Here is a 6,000-nt window from a genome sequence, read left to right as displayed (position 1 = left end):
CGAAACTCGGCTACGATTGACATGGCTTGTTTACAATTTATTATCAATAAGATTGTGATCTTATTGACAAATGACTATTCAGTAACCATTGGAACTTTCATTTGACTAACATTGGAAACAATAATTAAACTTTTTCTAAATGCATCAAACATTAAATAAATATAAAGTAAATAACCATACGGGATTCCAAGGATTTAGCATGCAAATTGGCAATAATATTCCATAGGATACATATTTCTGGTAGATCCCTTGGGTTAATCTTTGGAAGATTGTTACACCTCCCTCTATCTCCTCCTCTCTGCTGTAGACACAGAGACAGATTGATGTACTTTTTAATGTATCTGACAAGCATCCAACAATTGTAATAAAAAAATAATAACTTTTATTGCTATAAACGACCTAGGGTCATGGTAATACAAAATATATATTAGTCTAACTCTAATTAATCCATAATACACAAAGAAAAATACTAATCAAATTACAAAATTCCCTTTCTATGCTACATTAATAGCCTTAAAACTTGTCGTAACCTTTCAACATTAACAAAGCCCTCGTTCCTTACTATACTGACCAGCCATCTTTCCCCAAAACAATACTCTTCATACCCACTCACTTCGTCACACTCACCCATCATATGACCATCAGTCTCATCCATCCATATTTTCACACGTTGTAGAAACTTGTGAAAACCCGATTTGCAACTGACTGGCAAAGTGTACTTTCAAACGGCGCAATTATGTTGTTATTCTTTTTCATTTTCAAATATTTTTGTCAATTTCGGTTTGTTTTCTCAATCACAATAAAGACAAAGAGTTTCTTCACTGAAAATAAAAACAAAAGAGGTTTTTCCCCATAAAAATACCAAAAAACAGTAATTTTCGAAACTTCTGCTAACCCACCCCAAATTCAAGCCACCGAGCGCGTAAAAGCAGGGGCAGATCTGGGTGAGTCAGCGCCCAGAACAATAATTAAACCAGTTGATTGTTTTTAACCCCCCAGTCAAACAAACCCACTATAGAGATTTATATAGAGAACTTTCCAAAAAATAAATTTTAAAAAAGTAAGTCGTATAAGTAAAAAATGAGTAAAAAAATAAGTCGTCCTGAAATATTTTTCCTTGAAAAGAAAACATCCAAGAGGTAAACTTTTTACCCTCAAATTTACAATTTACTTTAACTCCTCCTTTCTTAAATTTGCCTTAGAAAAACATACACACATCTTTAATATTTTAATCGTCCTGGGTTTTGTGGAGTTAGAGAAATATTTCAATACTTTAAAAAGTCAAAAGCAAGGTTTGACATTTGGTTTTAAGTTGCTCAGAATATAGGGTAAAATTGTGAAATGTTTACTCTCCTCAGGCTTTAAATAAAAAGTGTCCATATTTTCTCCGGGTTTCCTCGGTCTCTTTTCGATTATATAATTGACGAAATTCATCAGAGAGCGGCCGGAAAACAAATGTCTTTCACGTATTGGTGTTCCAAATCAAGATAGTCTGGAAGAAATCTCTTGAGCCTTATCAACCACTCTTCCCTTATTTATTTCTTTACATTTCTTTTCTCTACGTTCTCTTTCTAAATAATAACTGAGGATATGAGGAAGGTTACACTCTCCTCAATCCCTCGGTCGTTACACTAAAGATTTTGGTACTTAAAAAAAAAACCTAGAACAAAAAGGTAACACTTCAGCGCAATGAGCAGATGACTGAGGAGGGGGTAAACTCCTCCCCAGATCTGTTTGCGAATATTTCCTGCCTCCTTCTCTCACTGTAAAATTCTAAAACCCACTATGGTATTATCGCTTACTGAAAACGAATTATATTACAAATGCTTTCTTTTGTACATATTACAGCATTGAAAATAAACATAAGGATTACTGTAAAATTAATTTTGAATTGATGAGCTTTCAGCAATTAATGTCATTATATATCAAATATTCGGTTAAATTTTATTAGTTCTTTCCGAGACTCTTCAAAGCAAATATAGCTTCACTACAAACAAGAATTGAATACTGCCTCCTTCCCTAACTGTAAAAGTCTAAAGCCTACTGGGTCATTGACGCTCCACTGAAAACGAATTATATTACAAATATTTTCTCTTCCAGTTATTACAGCATTGAAAATGGAAACAAAATTACGGTGAAATAAAATCTTGAACTGATGATATTTCAACAATTAATAGCATTATATAAAACATTACGTTTGATTTTATTGGTTTTTTCCAAGACTATGCGAGACACAAATAGTTTTCAGTAAAGCGCCAATCACACAGTAGTTTTTAGACCTTTAAAGTAAGAGAAGGAGGCAAAAACCAAACTCTTGTTTTTAGTGACTTTTGTTTGTTTCAATCTTGATTCGTACGTTCAGTTTAAGTTTTCTTCCCTCGTCAATCCACAACAAAACGACTCCCACGCAGGGTTGCAGCGTTTGCTGAGAAACTCAGCCGGCGTGCTGTACCCATCAACGGTTGGCGAAAAGTTTTATACCTAGTTTTGTAAATATGTACAATGAAAATCAGAAGGATTGATTAGTTTTTCTTTTTTTTATATTCAATTTTTAATGTGACTATAATGTGAATATGCTTGTATAATGTGACTATACCAATGGAATTTGGCAGTGCCATGATGATTTTGTTGAAAATAAAAGTTTATCTATCTATATATCTATCTATCCAAGTTTCAATCGTTTTAAGATTTATTTATTTATTTATATTAGTACCTTTTGTGTGTTTCTTTGCTATGATTGTTTATGTAATTTCTGTCTATTTTAGGTTTCATTTATACTTCAATAGCAAAATATATTTGTTCGTTTTAAGCTTGATTTGCATACTCAAGTTAAACTTTACTCGTTCTAAGTATTATTTATTCATTTATATTAATATTGTTGTATATTGTTTTGCTGTGAGTGTTTATTTAATTTCTGTTCGTTTTGGGATTCATTCATTCTTTAATAATAATTTCTGGTCATTTTGAGTTTGAGCTATTTTTATTTCTTCTGATCTTAAGTTTAATATGACCTTTACTTTTCTTTAAAAAGCTTCTATTTCGGAAAGTTTTTTTTTAAATTACTTTATATTAAAGAAAGAACTCTGGCCCGTAATAACTGAAAAATCAAAAACAAATGTAATATTCGACAAGACTGAATTATCATAAATATGATGATGCAACATACTTATCTGTTGGCAAACTAATATAAAACCATTTATAAAATCAATAATATAAAATCTATTAAAAAGTTCTTTCTCTGGGGTATAATGTCATCTTTGATTGACTCCAATGCTTAATTCTCTGCTGTTTGTTCTTTATACTAAGAAAATTTAAGAAAAAGCAAGAGTCAACTAAGAAAAAAACAAAATTTTTTTACTGTGTATAATCATAGGCAGCGCAATAGCGCTGCCTAAGTATAGAGTGATGTGGGCGCACTGTTTAATTTCTTTCTTTTCACAAAGGCACTTCGTAGAGAAGAAGATTTCGTAGAAACTGGGGTATGGTGCCAAATTTAACTGACTTAGCTGCCTGATTTCCTGTGATTCGTCTTTTACTATTCCAACTAAGAAAAAGCCATGTGCTTTTTCTTGTGTGTAATGTATATATCCTAGTTATTTGGATTCACATACATAGGAATCCATCGTTCAAGAAATACCATAACACTCTTTCTAATAGAAAAAATTAAGGAAAAAAAATGAAAAGTAATTTTAGTAAAGAAAAAACTCTAGTCTATAGCAACAGAAATGATAAAAGGAATTGCCAACTGATAATGTAACACGCGTGCTTTTTACCAAGAACAGACAACAAAAATATTTTTGGGAAAGTTGTTTCTCTGGGGTATGATGTCATATTTCAGTGACTCCAATGCCTGATTCCCTGCTGTTCGTTGTTTATGTTAAAAAAGTAAAAAATAAAAATAAAAAGGTAATTAATCAAAAGTGAAAGGTTGTTTGCTGTGTGTAATCATAGAGAGCGCAATAGTACTGCCTAAATGAAGAGCGACGTGGGCACAATGTATTTTTTTCAACAAGGCACTTCGTTAAGTAAGAGTTATCAATTGACCAAAAGGCAATTTATGCAAGATCCTACAAATACTACTACCAATACTATTATTACTAATATTGTTCGGCAAAAGTTGAGGGGGAAGTTGAAATAAACTAAATATACTACGGGATTACACTTTATCAAAAGGGCATACTGGCAACATAATAGCAATGGATTAGTATTTAATTCAAAACTTCCAGGGCTTTATGAAGGGGGAGGGGGCGTTAAAGAAACCACAAGAAAATAATGCTATTACTACTAGCAGTAGTAGCGCTACTTCTGTTAGTCCTATTACTACTAGTTGTAATAATCTCACTCATGTTACTGTAAATACTGCTACAACTAGGGCTCGGGATATGAAGGTGGAAATTTTAGGGAATGTTGAATTGGGAAGTTGAACTGAATCAAAAACACTGTGTGCGTGCAGGTTTTCAAAGGGGCGTATCATCTATATATTAGGAACGGCTTGGTGTATGAGGTGGAAACTTACAGGGCTTGTTCTAGGGGATTTTGAACTAACGAACTCTTCAACCAATATGGTTACCAAAGTAACAATATTGGAGGATTTTGGACTAATTAATTCTTTTCTAATATTGCTACCAGAGCTAAGTGGACTGAGGTGAAAAACTTCAACGAATCTTGAAACAGTTTCGAGCTAAATCGAAACACGCTGAGTGCAGGTTGTCCAAAGGGCATATCAGAAACAGTCCAGGAGCTGTACACAGAAATAAGTTGAATACATCAGTATGTGTTGAGGGGGATGTTGAAAAAAAACAAAAGTGGATATGTGCATACTGCTACCAATACTGCTGCTACTAATACAACTATTGCTACTACTGAAGCTAAGGGTGTTATGGGGAAGCTTTCAGGGATCTTTTAAGGAGATGTTGAACTAAATTAATGAACACTATGAGGATGCATATTGTTAAAAGGTCAAAAATATGAAAGATCAAAAATAGGGTGTCTGCAAGGAATGCAATTATTAAAATCAGAAATCAGGTGATATTGTTCTCCAACCTATTTAATTGCTGGTTCGTTTGTTTGAGTGAATGCATTTTTCTTTTATTCGTCAGTTTTTCGCTAGTATCTGTCGATTTTAGTTCAAACTCTCTGATTTTGTGCAAATCGCGGATATTGGTGAATGACCAGGGTTGCCAACTTTTCGGTACATAAATATGTCCCCCGAGTATCCAAAATTATGTCATTTTTAGCCAAAATATGTCCATATTTCGTCTTAAATATGTCCAAAATATGTCCATCTTGAAATCTCAGAACCTAGAGGGTATTTTTGTTATCAATTGGGATATTGACCAAAAGACGCTTTGGAAACATCTTTCAAGGCGGCCAGTCAACATCAAATATATTGAAAACCAAAAAAACATTTAATACAAGCACAAAACTCATTTTTTTATCATTTAAATGATTAAAAAAGACAATAAAATTGCAAGAAAAAATGTAATCAAAGATTCAAGGCAAATAGGAGCCAAATACATCAGCAAAAAGTTATGTCAGTTTCTTGGATATATTTACCTTTATGAGGCGAGAGACGGAGAAATCAGTCCCCCTATTTCAGCAGCCTAGAGAGAGACTACAAATTTATAAGAATAATGGGATTTATGGGTGGAGGGTTAAAATAAAAAAGATACATCTCTAGGAGTTCCAAGCTACGAAAAGGAGTTTTTAATATGCTATGCGGAAGTAAATTGGACGACAGAAAAATATATTGGCGATTTTGAAAATTTAAACAAAAACGGAAAGTAGGGGGCACGGAGTTAGCAGATACCTCTCAGGGCATCTAATCAACATTGTGAGCTACATGTTTTGCGCTTTCTCTGTTATGCTGTACTTTTTGTATGGAGAAAATTTTCAAGGGGGGTTTTCAGTGGGGAGTGAATTTCCTGAGGGGAGGGGGTATTTTCCAGGGAGGAAAAACACCAGCCCCAGTTTTCCTCCCTAGACTGTTTTTCTAAAAAC

Source organism: Artemia sp. Qi Xiang Cuo, chromosome 7, assembly GCF_049724085.1.
Source record: "Artemia sp. Qi Xiang Cuo chromosome 7, ASM4972408v1, whole genome shotgun sequence".
Lineage (NCBI taxonomy): Eukaryota > Metazoa > Arthropoda > Branchiopoda > Anostraca > Artemiidae > Artemia > Artemia sp. Qi Xiang Cuo.
The sequence above is the reverse complement of the archived record's forward strand: the minus strand, read 5'-3'. Positions refer to the sequence as shown.